The sequence below is a fragment of the Ornithorhynchus anatinus genome, chromosome 7 (assembly GCF_004115215.2).
Source record: "Ornithorhynchus anatinus isolate Pmale09 chromosome 7, mOrnAna1.pri.v4, whole genome shotgun sequence".
NCBI lineage: Eukaryota > Metazoa > Chordata > Mammalia > Monotremata > Ornithorhynchidae > Ornithorhynchus > Ornithorhynchus anatinus.
The window spans coordinates 22,125,572-22,142,465 of record NC_041734.1 but is presented as its reverse complement, the minus strand read 5'-3'; the positions used below and the strand labels follow the sequence as shown (position 1 = coordinate 22,142,465).

The 16,894-nt window shown below is 46.6% G+C and overlaps 1 protein-coding gene across 7 annotated transcripts in view; it reads left to right on the top strand.

Moving 5' to 3' along the window:
- Positions 1-16,894, top strand: part of GREB1L (GREB1 like retinoic acid receptor coactivator) — a 185,625-nt gene that overhangs the window by 56,330 nt on the left and 112,401 nt on the right. For all 7 annotated transcript variants that reach the window (XM_039912636.1, XM_039912638.1, XM_039912639.1 and 4 more), the window contains exon 2: positions 441-551. The gene's annotated coding sequence lies outside the window, so the exon portion shown is untranslated. The remainder of the gene's footprint in view (positions 1-440; positions 552-16,894) is intronic.

Below are 16,894 nucleotides of genomic sequence, written 5' to 3'. Positions count from 1 at the left end.
GTTTCTTTAGTTAGCTAAAGCTGTATTCTGATTTTAACATGAATGTTTCCTTGTGAGAGACTTTGCGGTTGTATGAGGAGTTGTGAAACTTTTTATCTCTGGAATAAAAAGCTGCCCAAGGGACATTCACTTTCTCTGATCTTTCTAACTAGTTATGGCTCCTAGAGATAGGATGGCTCATTACTCTTTAGTAGCGTATGCACAGGAGCAGGGAGGAAAAACTGATCATCCAGAAATATATTTTTCATCTTATCTGCAGTGAAAACACTTAAGGGTCATCAAGGCCAGCCGTGGGAGCGTGCACTTCAGAGGACAGGGCAAGATCTCTGTATTTGCTATATGATTTTTGTGGACTCTGAGAAGGCCTTGGTTAATTTCTAACTCTACGATATCTTGCTGCTGAAGGTTCATCAGTGCTGTTTTTTCTTTTTATTTTGTAGGTCTTTAAAAGCTTTTTGAAAATTAAATAATTTGGCAGCAGGCACATAGAAGGCTTGGATACTCCACTTAACCATGAATGTGCTTCAGAAAGGTTAACCCGACGAGGCAAGGTATCGCACTGTATTTCTGATTTCTGCATGATGATGTTTATATTTTCAGAGTAGGTTTATTTTAAGCAATCACTGGTTTTACTTAGCAACAGAGTAAAATGATGTACGATTGCATCCAATAAACAGATGCCTATATCTTATACAATGAAAGCCCCTTTAAGTCCCTCTCCCTCCCCCCAAAAACACATTTTCAAGAGATTGGGAGATACTAAAAAAAAGAAATTGTCTCCAAGTACCTTTTCCCCAAAGTTAGGAAACCTCAGATCTTAATTTCTGATTAAATTGGTTTGCAGGGGAAAGGTTTTTAATGGGAGTGTCTTCCAGAGGAACAATGGTTACTGTACTGTACTGTACTGTAATGGTTTATGTACTGAAAGGCCTTTATGATTTGGTTTCAATGAGGGAAGTTTTTATTGGTGTGTTCATAATGCACTTCTAGGAAATAAGGAAGAAGAGGGCTATGTGAAATTTTCAATCCACTAGTCTCCAATTTCTTTTTTTCTGGTATTTGTAAGTCCTTCCTATATGCCAAGCACTATTTTAAACACTGGAGTAGATTCAAGATAATCAGGTCCGACATGGGGCCCACAGTCTAAGTTGGAGGGAGAACAGGTATTGCGTCCCCATTTTACAGATGAGGAAATTGAAGCCCAGAGAAGTTAAGTAATTTCCCCAAGGTCACATAGGAGGCAAGTGGCAGAGTCGGGATTTTCCAGAGATTTTCCAGAGTTCCCAGAGATTTGCCCATGGGTAAGACTTTTTTGGCCTCTGGACAGAATGTCTGTATAAATAAATTCAAGGTTTTTGCACTCTCTGTTGACTCCCTGACGATAACAAGGTGCAGTCTAAGCACTGGGGATTTAGCGCTCTTGATTGGGTGGTCCATGACTATGGAAGGGGACATAATTTATTGGAATAGGACCCCCTTTCTCCTTTGGAGTGTCCATTATACTGAGATGGTCCAGAGTTTCCAAGGAGGCTAAAGATCTTTTCCTCTTTTATGACCCATCGGATCCTTTGAGGCCAAAAAGTACAAGAGGGTCACGGCCAGCCTAACCAGGGAGTGCAGGTCACTGCATGGGTCCCCGGAGAGAGCAGAGCCCAGCACGGGGGTGAACGAACGTTTGGACCTAGAACATCTGGAAAATACTCGTCATCTGAAAAGGGGGTTGAGTTGGGGGGTGGAGGGGGAGGGAAGCGGGAAACAGAAGGGAAAGAAAGAGAGAGAACTGTTGCATTTTGTTTCACCAGGTGCTAAGAGGAAGCAACATTAGCCTTTTTGATATGGGAGGCAAATTCTGTGGCCCTGAAGTTAGGCTACAACAATTGAAAAGGTCAAAGGACAGCTGAGTGGGGTCAATGAGAAGCCATGGGGTGTATTTTGTTACTGAGTAAGAGGAGCAGCCTCCTAAAACCTTAAAGGATTCTCTTGAAAATCTGTGTTGTGAAAAGGTTTTATGAGTCTCGCTGCTGAAAGTCCTGATTTATCTAAGGAATGCTTGCTTTTGTTTAAATGAAAGGATAATCCTTACCAAATGTTGGCATTACTAGAAGAAATCAGTACAGACCTGATAGGACCCAGTGGAAGCCTGCTTCAGGACGCCAATCCTTTATCATTTCAATATTTTTCTAGCCGTGAAGATTCTGAGCTGTTGAAATATTCTTTATTTTCCTGGGCAGACTCCTCGTACTCGATGGATAGAATTTCAGGAAAAATCCATCAGGAGAATGTGTACTAGGAAGGGGTTTTTCCAAAGCACCTCTAGGATTCTTTTTAAAAAGGCCTCCCCTTTGTCAGAAGACAGTTTAGGAGCAAGACAAAATAGTACAGAGGCTTCTGGAAATCCTTCCCCTGCATAAATAATGCAAGAGGGACAATATGTGTGCAGGAGAGGATGGGGTTTGGGGTCTATTTTGTTTTTAGTGAATACGAATGAGAATTAAGTAATTGCTCCCTAGGAATAGTATGTTTTGGTACTCGTTTGGTGCCTCAAACCACTTTTGTAATAAAGAGAAATCGATATCGGAGGGGAGAAGAAGAAAGACAAATTCAAGAATGGATTCTTACTTTGGGTGGCAAAAGAGAGAAAAACAGTCCTGACGTGGTATGGCCTAATCAAAATAACATGGCCTTGGAGACGGAGGCTGTGGGTTCTAATTCCGGCTTTGCCACATTTCTGCTGTGTGACCTCAGGCAAGTCACTTAAACTCCTCTTGCCTCACCTCCTCTGTAAAATGGGGATCAAGATTGTGAACCTCATGAGGGTCAGGGACTGTGTCCAACCTGATGACCTTGTATCTACCCCAGTGCTTAGAGCAGTGCTTGGCACATAGTAAGCGCTTAACAAATAGCATAATTATTAGTATTACTATATTGGCCATCGCCCATGGATTGCCTGAAGTAGTAATGGGATTTATTAAGAGCCTACTGTGTACAATACGGTATACTTAGGACTTGGGAAACTACATCCTTGGCCACAATGAACTTACCCTCAGTGGTATTTCTTGAGCGCTCGCTGTGTGCAAAGCACTGTTCCAAGCACTCGGGAGAGTACAACAGAATTAACAGACACATTCACCGCCCATATAGGTATATATGCACAACTGCTGAGGACGGGCATAAATAGATGAATATGTAACTGAATACATGCAAGAGGAGGTTGAAGAGTTAAGAAATATAAGGGATAATGATGATTAATCAGGGAAGGCTTGTTGGAAGAGGTGGGATTTTAGGAGGGCTTTGAAAGCAGGAAAGGGTGAAGCCTAGAGGTAGGAAGAACTGAATTTTGCCAATCAATTGGTCAGTGGTATTTACTGAGCACTCTGTGAGTGTGGAACAAAGTACTATTTGATAGAGTAAGTCAGAAGACGTGGGTTCTAATCCAGGCACCACTACATCTGCTGTGTAACCTTGGGCAACTCACTTTATTTCTCTTTGCTTCAGTTATCTCACCTCTAAAATGGGGATTAAGACTGTGAGCCCATGTGGGACAGGGATTGTGTCCAACCTGATTATCTTGCATCTACTTCAGTGCTTAGAACAGTGCTTGGCATGTAGAAAGTGCTTAACAAATATGATTATTATTATTAATAAGTAGACATGATCCCTGACCCCAAGGAGTTTAAAATCTAGTTGGGGGAAACAGACATTAAAATGAATTACAGATAGGGAAGGCCACCAACTATGAGGACATGTGTGTCTCAGTGGATAGAGCACAGGCCTGGGAATTAGGCTCCGCCACTTATCTGCTGTGTGACCTTGGGCAAGTCACTTCACTTCTCTGTGCCTCAGTTCCCTAGTCTGTAAAACAGGATTAAGAGTGTGAGGCCCATGTGGGACAGGGACTGTGTCCAACCCGATTAACTTGTATCTACCCCAGTGCTTAGAACAGTGCTTGGCACATAGTGGGCGCCTAACAAGTACAATAATAATGATGATGATAATAATAATAATGTATGTGCCTGACTTTATAGTCGATGCCCCCCACCCCCTTTCTGGTAAATCCAGAAGGACTTAGGCTGCTTGCCTAAGGAGAGCTACTGTGGGAGACCGTGTCAGAATCTCACTGAAGCTGCCCAAGATATCCAGGCAGAAGAAGGGGTCCTGGAATCAAGGTCAGAGTGTGGCAGGTTTTGGCTAGACTTTCCTTCTTTGGAATAGGTTTGTGATACTCCAATTCAAATCTACTTAGAACCTGCACTTTCCACAGGGATCTCTACGAAGACGAAAGGTGTAGAGTGCTGTTTCAAACTAGTCAAGTTAAAACACCTTTAACAGTGTGCCTTTAGAAATGGGTAAGATCACCATACCTATTAAAGAAGCAATGCCTTTAAAAAGCATCCCAGTTGGTCATTTGGCTCAGCTAGTGGGAGGAGGAAGAGGGAGGCCTAAAAGGGGCAGAAGAAGGAAGGGGCAAATGTAGGTGATGGAGAGATGGAAAGAGACCCCCAAGGACAAGAAATGAGGCTAGCTAGAAATCTGAGTGGCCAATGCTCAGTTGGATTGAACTGCCCACAAAAACCCTACCAGTTTGTGACTCCTTGGGATATCTGCTGAACCAGTGTGTGCCTATTTAGATCAATCAGTGGCATTTATTGAGCACTCACTGTATGGAGAGCACTATATTAAGCACTTGAGAGAGTCCAATGCCACAGAGTTGATAGATGCTATCCCTGCCCACAGGAACTTGAGAAATAAATGACGGCTATGTACAGCTGTGTCGTAGGGCTTAGGGTGAGGTGGAAATCAAGTACTAAAATGGTACAGATCCAAGCGAATTGGTACCAGCTTACTCACTCTGGCCCCATCTCATCTCGCCACCGACCCGCTTCCCACGTCCTCCCCCTAACCTAGAACTCCTTCCCCCTTCACCTATGCCAGACTGCAACTCTCTCCACCTTCAAAGCGTTATTAAGGATACGTCTTCCCCGTGAGACCTTGCCCAGTTAAGCCCTCTTTTCCCCAGCTTACTCTCTCTTCTGTGTCATCTGTGCATTTGGATCTTGACCTTTGGGCATTTGATATTCACCCCGCCCTCACCCCCACAGCACTTGTGTGCATAAATTTAAATTATATATTATAAATTCCTTATTTATTCATATCAATGTCTGTCTCCCCCTCTAGACTATAAGCTCATTATGGACAGGGAGTGCTAATTCTGTTGTATTGTACTCTCCCAAGTGCTTAATACAGTGCTCTGAACATATTAAGCACTCAATAAATACCACTGATTGACTGATTGATGTAGAAGGGAGAGGGAGTAGGGGCAAAGAGGGCTTAATTAGATAGGCCTTTTGGAGGAGATGTGATTTTAATAAAGCTCCGAAAGTGGGGAAGAGTGGTTTGCCGGAAATGGAGGGGAAGGGTATTCCAGGTCAGAGGGAGGATGTGGGCGGGGAGTCGGTGATGAGATTGAGGTACGGTGAGTAAATTGGCATTAGAGGAGTGAAGTGTGCGGAGCGGAATGTAGTAGGAAATCAGCAAGGTAAGACAGGAGGAGGTGAGTTGATTGAGTGCTTTCGAGTGGATGGGAAGAGTTTCTGTATAGTGTGGAGGTGGATGAGCAATTCCTGGAGCTTCTTTAGGTGTGGAGAGATTTGGACTGAAAGTCTTTTTAGAAAAATGATCTGGGCCGCAGAGTGAACTATAGATGAGCGTGTCTGTACTACACAAAGCAGAGTTTGACTAGACACCAAATTACGGGACCCAATGTACCACCTGATTCAGCCCCTCTTTGGGGAATAATAATAATTGAGATATTTGTTAAGCACTTACCATGTGCCAGGTTGGGGTGGATACAAGCAAATCGGGTCGGACGCAGTCCCTGTCCCACTTGGGACTCACTGTCTCAGTCCTCATTTTGCAGATGAGACAGATGAGGCACAGAGAAGTGAAATGACTTGCCCAAGGTTACACAGCAGACAAGTGGCAGAGCCAGGACTAGAACCCATGACCTTCCAACTCCCAGGCCCGTGCTCTATCCCTTACACCAACGGTGCCGGTGCCGTGGGAGAGAAAGGAACCAGGGGGAGCATGGAAGTAAATTATTTGGAAAGAGCCCGGGCTTGGGAGTCAGAGGTCATGGGTTCTAATCCCTCTCCGCCGCTTGTCAGCTGTGTGACCTTGGGCAAGTCACTTCACTTCTCCGTGCCTCACTTTCCTCATCTGTAAAACGGGGATGAAGACTGTGAGCCCTACGTGGGACAACCTGATGACCTCGTATCTACCCCGGCGCTGAGAATGGCGCTTGGCACATAGTAAGCGCTTAACAAATACCAACATCATGATTATCATTTAGGCTTCCTCCGCCATCCCTACCAAATGCTTGTCGGGAGTAGGTTATCCAGAAGTGGCCCGCACAACTGAGGCCCCAAAGAGTTTAGAAACTGGAATGGGTTTCCCATTGTGATGCCCTTATTTACCATCAGGTCTGAGTTAGAGTGGTTTCTGCCGCTGGCGCTGTATGCAGATCCAAGTGCCTGGTCCCCGGCTCTCCCTGAGGCAGAAAAATAGGAGGTCTCTTCCAGCTAGTTGGAGGTCCCCTATCTGCCTCTTATTGTTTTGCATCTTTGATCTTGCCCAGGGATGGCCTCTGGTCATTGCGCCGGTTCCAGAGATTCTTGGCGGAGATTTGTTTATTTCACAGAAGAATTTCTGGCATTTCAAGGAAGAAAGCTAACACTTCCAGCTCTAACTGGTGGCCGATGTTTAGTGGCTGGAAATAGAATGGGCAGAATTCAGAGCAATCTTGTATTTTGTGGTTAGGGCAGCTGCCGGTCAATCGGTCAGTCGTATTTATTGAGTGCTTACTGTGTGCAGAGCACTGCTTGGGAGAGTACAGCATAATAGAGTTGGTAGAGAAGTAGCACGCCCCAGTGGATAGAGCACAGCCCTGAGAGTCAGAAAGACTTGGGTTCTAATCCCAGCTCCGCCACCTGTGTGACCTAGGGCAAAGTCACTTCTCCATGCCTCAGTTACCTAATCTGTAAAATGGGGATTAATCCTGCAAGCCCGATGTGGGACAGGGACTGTGTCCAACCTGATTTGCTTGTATCTACCCCAGCATTTATTACAGTGCCTGACACATAGTAAGCGCTTAACTATTAACATCCCAATTAGATGTAGTCATTCATTCATTTGTCTTTATTGAGCGCTTCCTGGGTCTAGAACACTGTACTAAGTGCTTAGGAGAGTACAATACAACAATATACAGTGACATTACCTGTCCACAACAATCTTACAGTCTAGAGCGGGGCAGGCAGACATCGATACAAATAAATAAAATTTGAGATAGGTACATAAGTGCTGTGGGGCTGGGAGGGGGGAAGAGCAAAGAGAGCAAATCAGGATGATGCAGAAGGGAGTGGGAGATGAGAAAAAGTGGGGCTTAGTCTGGGAAGGCCTCTTGGAGGAGATGGGCCTTCAATAAGGCTTCGAATTGGGGGCGAGTAATTGTATGATTTGAGGAGGGAGCGAGTTCCGGGCCAGAGTCAGGATACGGGCTAGGAGTCACTCTCTGCCCCCAGGGAGCTTACAGTCTAGGGAGAGAGACAGACATTAAAATAAATTACAGAACTGTTCCTAAGTGCTGTGGGGCTGAGAGTGTGATGAATATCAGGTGGTTAGAGTGCTTTCATCCTCCCCGGGCAATCCAAAATTTAGAAATTAACCTTGTGGCCACAGGAGTGCAAGTGTGAAGGGACTATCTGCAGTGGAAGAGTTTAGACTTCCGCTCCTGCATCCAAAGCCGTCTCTGGGTTTGTTTGATTCGGGTGCTTTAAGTAATTTACCTTTGAAAGAGCAAAGGCAGAGGGAACGCCAGCCTTCTAGTAGAGAGGCTGGAGAACCATCTGATTTATCTGAACCATCCCAGTACATATTGTAACAGTTTGGAGAGAGAAAGTGACCAACCCTGTCATCCCGTTCCTGCGCCACTCCTCGTCCTCCTCCCCCCACCCCGTGCTGACCCCTGTCAACTCACACCCATCCAAACCCTCCCCATCTCTCGCACTGCCCCCTCCTCAGCTTTAGCCCAGTGTGGCCTGTGGACCTGCTCCACCATGGGGAAGCTTCCCTTCATCCTTGACCTGTTCCTGTCCCGCTCTCTCCTCCTCCTCGCCATCACTGAAACCTGGCTCACCTCTGACGACACGGTCTCCCCTGCTGCCCTCTTCAGAGGGGGCCTCATCTTCTCCCACTCCCCCAGTCTCACCAGAAAAGGAGGAGGTGTCGGCTTCCTTCTCGCGCACCAATGCCGCTTTCGCACCATCCCACCTCCCCCATTCCTTTCTTTCCCGTCCTTTGAAGCCCATATCATCCGCCTCTACCACCCACTCCAGATTCTAGTAACTGTCGTCTACTGCCCCCCGGGTCCCACCTCCAACTTCTTTAGCCATTTTGATCCCTTTCTCACATTCCTCTCTCTTTCTCCATGCCCACATTGATCTTTCAGGATTTCAATATCCACACAGATGTTCCTGATGACCCTTCTGCTGCCTGCCTTCTATCACTCAACTCTTCTGACTTCTCGCTCCACTCCACTTCTCCCACTCACCAACGTGGACACACACAATCGATCTCATCATCTGTAACCACTGCACGTCTCTACCCTCACCAACTCTGAAATCCTTCTATCTGACCACAACCTCCTCACTTGCCTCCTCTCCCACACACCTCCTCCCTGAAAATCTGTACCATTCCCCTCCGATTTTTTGACCCCATTCAATTTTCTCAACTCATCATGCCTCACTTAGCCTCCATACCCAAACTACCCTCTCTTAATGACCAAATAGATACTCTCAACACCATCCTTTCTACTGAACTCAACTCACTCGCACCCCTATTCTTCCTTTGACTTCATAACACTAATCCACAGTCCTGAATCACCTGCATCTTCTTCGCTCTCATGCTTGAACTGCAGGGCGCTGCTGGTGGAAATCTAAATATCAGGCCGACTTCGTCCGCTGTAAGTTGGTTCTTGCACTTTTAACTCTGCCCTTTCCTCTGCCTGGCAAAACATTTCTCCATCCTTATAGACACCCATGCCATCACTCTCACCAGTTGTTCCAGATATTTTACTCCCTCCTCAGGCCCCCTGCCCCCCTGCCTCTCCAACCCCTTGCCCCCATGACATGGCCACCAACTTTATTAAGAAAATTGACAATATCAGGCATGAGCTCCCTAAAATTGCCCCGCTCCAGTCCCTCCACCTTCCAGTCCCCTCTTCAACTCTCTCATCCTTCCCAGGAGTATCTCTAGAGGAGATCTCCTGCCTCCTCTCAAAAACCACCTCCTCCACGTGCACATCTGACCCCATTCCTTCGCACCTTATCAAAACTCTCACCCCATTCCTTCTTCCCTCCCTAACAGCCATCTTCAACTGTTTGCTCTCCAAAGGCTTCTTCCCCACTGCTTTCAAATATGTCCATGTCTTCCTTATCCTAAAAAAAACTTTCCTTGATCCCACGGCTCCCTCTAGTTATTGCCCCTTTTCCCTCCTACCATTCCTCTCCAACCTCCTTGAGTGAGTTGTCCACGCCTGCTGTCTCAAATGCCTCTCCTCCAATTCTCTCCTTGACCCCCTCCAATCTGGCTTCCATCCCTTTCACTCCACAGAAACCGCCCTCTCAAAGGTCACCAATGATCGCCTTCTTGCCAAATCCAGTGGTCTCTCCGCCATCCTAATCCTACTCGACCTCTCAGCTGCTTTCGACACTGTGGGCCATCACCCTTTCCTGGAAATGTTACCCAACTTTGGCTTCACTGACTCTATCCTCTCCTGGTTCTCCTCTTATCTCTCTGGCCATTCATTCTCACTCTCCTTCGTGGACTTCTCCTCTGCCTCCCCCCTCAACTGTGGGGGTCCCTCAAGGTTCAGTTCTGTGTCCCCTTCTATTCTCCATCTAAACCCACTCTCTTGGGCAACTTATTTGCTCCATAGCTTCAAACTACCACTTCTATGCGGATGATACCCAAATCTACATCTCCAGTGCTGATCCCTCTCCTCTCTGCAGTCTCACATTTCCTCAAGCTTAACATGTCCAAAACTGAACTCCTTATCTTCCCACCCAAACCCTGCCCTCCTCTGACTTTCCCATCACTGTAGACGGTACCACCATCCTTCCTTTTTCACAAGTCCATAACCTTGGTGTTATCCTTGACTCCTCTCTCTCATTCAGCCCTCATATTTAATCCATCATCAAATCCTATTGGTCCCACCTTCACAACATTGTTAAAATCCACCCTTTCCTCTCCATCCAAACTGATTCGCTCCATGTTAACACAATCACTCATCCTGTCCTGCCTGGATTACTGCATCAACTGACCTTCCAGCCTCCTGTCTCTCCCCACTCCAGTCCATACTTCACTCTGCTGCCCGGATCATTTCTACAGAAATGTTCAGGACATGTCAACCATTTCCTCAAAAAACTCCAGTGGTTGCCCATCCACCTCCACTTCCAACAAAAACTCCTCATCATTGCCTTTAAAGCACTCCATCACCTTGTCTCCTTCTACCTCACCTTGACACTCTCCTACTGGAACCCAGCATGCACATTTTGCTCCTCTAATGCTAACCTTCTCACTCTGCCTCGATTTTGTCTATCATCTCTCCACCAACCCCTCACCCATGTCCCGCCTCTATCCTGGAACACCCTCCTTCCTCAAATCTGACAGACAACGACTCTCCCTGCCTTCAAAGCCTTACTGAAGGGGCATCTCCTTCAAGAGGCCTTCCCAGACTGGGCCCCCACTTTCCTCTTCTCCCACTCCATTCTGTTGCCCTCACTTCCTCCCTTTGTTCTTCCCCACTCCAAGCTCCACGGCACTTATGTACATATCTGTCATTTATATATTTATATTGATGTCTGTCTCCCCCCTCTAGACTGTAAATTTGTTGTAGACAGGGCATTGTATTCTCCCTAACACTTAGTACAGTACTCTGCATATGTAGGTGCTTAATAAATTACGACAATTGAATGAATTAATACATGAATGAAGACTGGCTGGAAAAAAAGTGAAAAAAAAAGGGACTGATTTTCATTTTAATGTGTTTTTGAAGGTGCATTCAACTATAGACTACCTTTGAAGGTAATGCAGCTTCTTGACTTTTTGGGATTGTCAGTCAAGCTGAAGGAAGGTTTGTTGTTTTGTACTCTGCTAGGTGCTTGATACAGTGTTCTGCACACAGTGAGCACTCAACAAATACTACTGATTGGCTCTTAGTGCCTGTTTGAGGGGAATGGAGGATTGGGAGAGGAGGTGGAAGTGGAGAGGTGGAGAAATGCAGGCCAATTGATATGGTCAATGGGTTAGTCTATCTGAAGGAAAGAGTGTTGTAGTGTGCCCTCCATGCAGTTAGTAATGTGCTCTGCACACAGCAAGTGCTCAAGAAATACTGGTGAATGATTGAATGATTGTTAGCACCTGTTTGAGAGAAATAACAGGCAGGAGAGATGGGAGGAGGAGGAAGTGGAGAGAAGGAGAAATGCAGGTCTCTGCAGGAGCCAAGCCAAGCAGGGCCGAGTGAGAGAGGGAGGAGCACAGGACAGTGACGGAAAAGGAGAGAGGCCGCAAGATAGACACTAACACATCTTAACTTCTCATGGGTTTCTACCAGTTTCTTTTCATTGCCCCAACTTCCACTGGAGAAGCATCAAAGCTCCCAGCAACCTTCTAGAGCCATCATCCCCACCCTCATCCCCTCATCAGTTTCCCTAATAGTAATAATAACTGTGGCATTTATGAATTCTCTCCAGTGATTATTGTGAGAAGTCTCACTGGGGCCAATACTGATCTTCAAGCTGGCACAAGGCAGTGCCAACTGGGAGATGGTGGGAAGTCTATTTGGAAAAAAATCCTTTGGGCCCTGGTACCTTCTCCCCTCCCCCGCCCCCTCACCCCCTCACCTATCTGCTCTTGAATCCCAGACCATCTGCTGTTTCCAAGGTTTCAGCTGGACGAGGTAGCTCTGTCAGGGGATATTTCTCCTTTTCTTTCCTTTTTCCTTGAATAATAATAATAATGGTGATATTTGTCAAGTGCTTACTAATGTGCCAGGCACTGTACTAAGTGCTGGGGTGGATACAGGCTTATCGGGTCAGACACAGTCCCTGTCCCACATAGGGCTCACAGCCTTAATCCCCATTTTACAGATGAGGTAACTGAGGCACAGAGAATTTCAGTGACTTGCCCAAGGTCACACAGCAGACAAGTGGTGGAGCCAGAATTAGAACCCAGGTCCTTCTGACTCCCAGGCCCATGCTCTATCTACTAGGAACTGCTGCTGAGAGTGTCCTCTATACAATAGAGGGAGGGCCCCTCCTCCCTCATCTTCCCCTTCTCTCACCCCCTGCCTGGAGATGAGCTTAGTAAAGTGCTTTGCACACAGTAAGCGCTCAAAAAATACGATTGAATGGATGAATGAGTGAATGAAAGGAGAATTATAATGGAACATATGTGACCATCTTAGTCACAGTAGGTGAGAGAGATGTGTCCCTACCAAAATGTTTCTCTGCCTCCATCCTGGCCTCTAGGCACGATTCTGCTACGGGCCTCTCTTGTGGCCCTGAACAGGGAATAATCGTGATATTTGTTAAGTGTTTACTGTGTGCTAAGCACTGTACTAAACTCTGGGATAGATTAATATGAGTAGTCAGACAATCTCTCATGGAGTTGGCAATCTAGCTATCTTATCCCCAATTTATAGGTGAGTAAATGGAGGTACAGAAAAGTTGAGACTTACCCAAAATCCACTGCAGGCAAGTGGTGGAGTTGGAATTAGATCCCTCATCTTCTGACTCACTGCCTTCCCCTGGGAGGCAACAGAGGCAGAGGCAGAATAAAATGAACGATTCAGTTAACCTCCGAGTACTTCAGAGAAGCAGCGTGGCTCAGTGGAAGGAGCCCGGGCTTGGGAGTCAGAGGTCATGGGTTCTAATCCCGGCTCCGTCACTCGTCATCTGTGTGACTTTGGGCGAGTCACTTTACTTCTCTGGGCCTCAGTTACCGCACCTGTAAAGTGGGGATTAAGGCAGTGAGCCCCACGTGGGACAACCTGATTACCTTCTATCTCCCCCAGCACTTAGAACAGTGCTTGGCCCATAGTAAGAGTTTAACCAATATCATCATTATTATTATTCTTCATTTTTCCCATCTGTGACTTGGGGATAAAATACTTGTTCTCCCTCTCTTTCAGGCGGTGAGCCTCATGTGGGACTAGGGTCTGCCCGGATTATCTTGAATTTACCCCAGTGCTTGGCACAGAGTTTGGCACCTAGTAAGCATTTAGCATAGACCATCATTATTATTGAAACCTGGAGGACATCTAAGCCATGCACAAGGGCAGAGACTACCTGCAGCCCACTACCCCTGGGACTGGGGAATCCCATCTCCCTGCACCCTAACCTGCCCCACTAGCCCCGGGCTGGGCCCTTGTCTCTCTTCCCTCTACCTCTTCCCCTCCAAAGATCAGGCCGAGGCCTGTAGGTAGTAATGAACAATTCTGCCTCCATCTCCAAGCGGAGTGGCAGAGACCTAAGGCCTACAGGTAGTCCTGCACGTTGGCTCGAGGGGTCCCGTAATGCCCTTTTCTTGCCTCAGTCAATCGATTGCTGGCATTTATTGAGCACTTACTGGGTGCAGGACACTGTACTGAACCCTTGGGAGAGTTCAATACAACAGAGGTGGTAGATACGTTCCCTGCTCACAGTGAGCTTTCAGTCTAGGGGGGTGACAGATATTAAAATAAATAAATTATGGACATGAATATAAGTGCCACTCCCTTCTGCATCACCCTGACTTGCCCCCTTTGCTCTTCCCCGCTCCCAGCCCCACAACACTTATGTACTTATCTGTGATTTTATTTATTTTTATTGCTGTCTCCCCCACTTCTAGACTGTAAGCTCATACTGGGCAGGGGGTGTCACTGTTTATTGTTGTGTTGTACTTTCCCGAGTGCTTAGTACAGTGCTCTGCCCTCAACGAGTGCTCAATAAATATGACTGAATGAATGCTGTGGGATTGAGGGTGGAGTGATTACCAAATGCCCAAAGGGAACAGATCCAAGTGAAGCTTTGCCTCTAGGATTAGGAAATGGGGGCCATTTGCTCCCCTCCCCAAGTGCAGACAGCTTTAGGCCATGAGCATCCAGCTCCATGGACCTAATGGCAGAGGACTGGGCCCAATCAATCTATCAGTCAATCATTAGCATTTATTACACTCCTGTTGTGGGCAGAACCCTGAACTTAGCGTGTGGGAGAGGACAATAGAATCAGTAGACATGATCTCTGCACTCAAAGAGCAGGGTGAGATAGATGACGAAATAAATAACTGATGGGGAAGTAACAAGAATAATAATAATAATATTTTTAAGCATTTACTGTGTGCCAAGCACTGGGCTAAGTTCTGGACTGGATACAAGATAATCAGAATGGACACAGTCCTTGTCTCCTACAGGATTCACAGTCTAAAGCGGGCGAAGTAAGAGTGAATATAAGCTTTGTATATAAGTGCTAAAAGGTATGGAGAGGCTGGAGTGGCAGTTGGGGAGTGGGGAGATTAGAGATGAATTAGAGAAGGCCACCTGAAGGAGATATAGTTTCAAACGGGCTTTGAAGATGGGGGAGAACTGTGGTCCCTCAGGTAGGAAAGGTGAGAGCCCTCGAGGTAGGGGGAGGGAACGGGCAAAAGGTCTGCAGTGGGAGAGGTGAGAGCAAGGCATAGCGAATAGGTATGAATATCATAAGAGGAATTTACAGTAGAAGCTGGGATAGAGTGTGGGAAGGGAGTGGATAAGTTGAGAGAGAGCTGACTACTTTGAAGCCAATAGTGAGGTGTTTCTGCTTGATCCCGAGATAAGTGGGCAGCCATTGGCTATTTTTTAGGAGTGAGGAGATGCCTATAGACTGACATTTTAGAAAAATGTTCTGGGCAGTAGAATGAAGGATGGACTAGAGAGAGGGAAGGCTGGAGGTAGGGAGCTCAGCAAGAAAGGCAATAGAGTAGTCAACTGGGGAGACTGCAAATGCCGGTTTGGATGGAAAGAAAGGGGGTGGACCCCGGAAGCGTTATGGAGGAAGAATGGAGAGGATTTGGTGACAGACTCATCCCAGTCTGACCTACGATTCCACCGGTGGGACCCCTGTGGAGCCATTCTGCCCTTCTCCACCTAGGGTCCCTTTCTCCAAGAAGAAACGATAGCTGACCCTGAACTGCTGCTCTGGGAGAAAGATCTTCTCTCAGATTAATTAATTTAACTATTAATAATTCATTAATTTATGTCTAATCATGTCTGCCTCCCCCTCTAGACCGCAAGCTAGTTGTGGGCGGGGAATGTGTCTTGTTTATAGTTATATTGTATTCTCCAAGTGCTTAATACAGTGCTTTGCATACAGTAAGTGCTCAATAAATACGAATGAATGACTGAATGAATGAATGAAAGTCCCGTGGTTCCACACCAGTCTCCTGGGGATATAAGGAGGTAATAATAATAATAATAATTTTGGTATGTATTAAGTTCTTACGATGTACCAAGCACTGATCTAAGCTCTGGGGTAGGTACAAGGTAGTCAGGTTGTCCCACGTGGGGCTCACAGTCTTAATCCCCATTTTACAACTGAGGCACAGAGAAGTGAGGTGACTTGCCCAAGGTCACACAGCAGACAAGCGGCAGAGCCGGGATTAGAACGCAAGTCCTCTGACTCCCAAGCCTGGGCTCCTGCCACTGGGCCATGCTGCTTCTCATGAAATAGAAATAGAAATCAGTTAGGGAGAGGGGTACTTTCCCATTTTGCAGATGGGCAAACCAGAGGCCAGGGTGGCCAGTGGTCGAGCCAAAACTGAAACAGAGATCGCTGTCCTGCCTGCAGCCCATTAGCCAAGCTCCTGAGTTCCCTGTCCTGCTCACCTTGCATTTACCCCCTGCTCCGGGTAGGCTTCCTCTTCCCCAAAGAAGCCGGGACCATTTTCACCAACTCGGTCATATTGTATTCACCCAAGTGCTCGATATCAATGGATCATATCGATTGAGTGCTTACTACGTGAAAGGCACTGTACTGAGCTCTTGGGAGAGTACTACAAGCAATATGATAGTCACTTCCCCTGCCCACAATGAGCTTATGACTAGAGGGGGAGACTGACAGTAATATACATAAATTACAGATATGTACATAAGTGCTGTAGGGCTGGTGGGGCTTGAATTAGCAGAGCAAGTCTGGGTGACGCAGAAGGGAGTGGGAAAAGAGGAAATGAGGGCTTCATCAAGGAAGGCCTCTTGGAGGAGATGCGCCTTCATTCATTCATTCATTCATTCAATAGTATTTATTGAGCACTTACTATGTGCAGAGCACTGTACTAAGCGCTTGGAATGTACAATTCGGCAACAGAGACAATCCCTGCCCACTGACGGTAAGGCTTTGTCGGTGACGAGAGTAATTGTCAGATATGGAAAGGGAGGGCGTTCCAGGCCAGAGGCAGGACCTGGGAGAAAGGTCAGGGTGAGAGAGATGAGATTGAGGTGCAGTGGGTAGGTTGGTATTAGAGGAGTGAAGTGTGCGAGTTGGCTTAGTTCAATGCTCTGCACACAATGAACTCTAAATAAATACAGTTGATTGAATGAAACGATGATGTTGAAATGCTTACTGGAGCTACAGAGGAGAGGTGAGAGGGTCCACCCCAGCCCACACTGGGTTGGGGTGGATCAAATCCCAGGGTTGAGAAGATTGAAAGGGACATATTCCCTGAGCAGTAGAGCGGTCATTAGTGGGAGTGACCAAACCTGACATTCCCTGCGTTACACTGGACGTGTCACATACTGGAACATTTTGGAGAAGCGGGGCTGGAACCC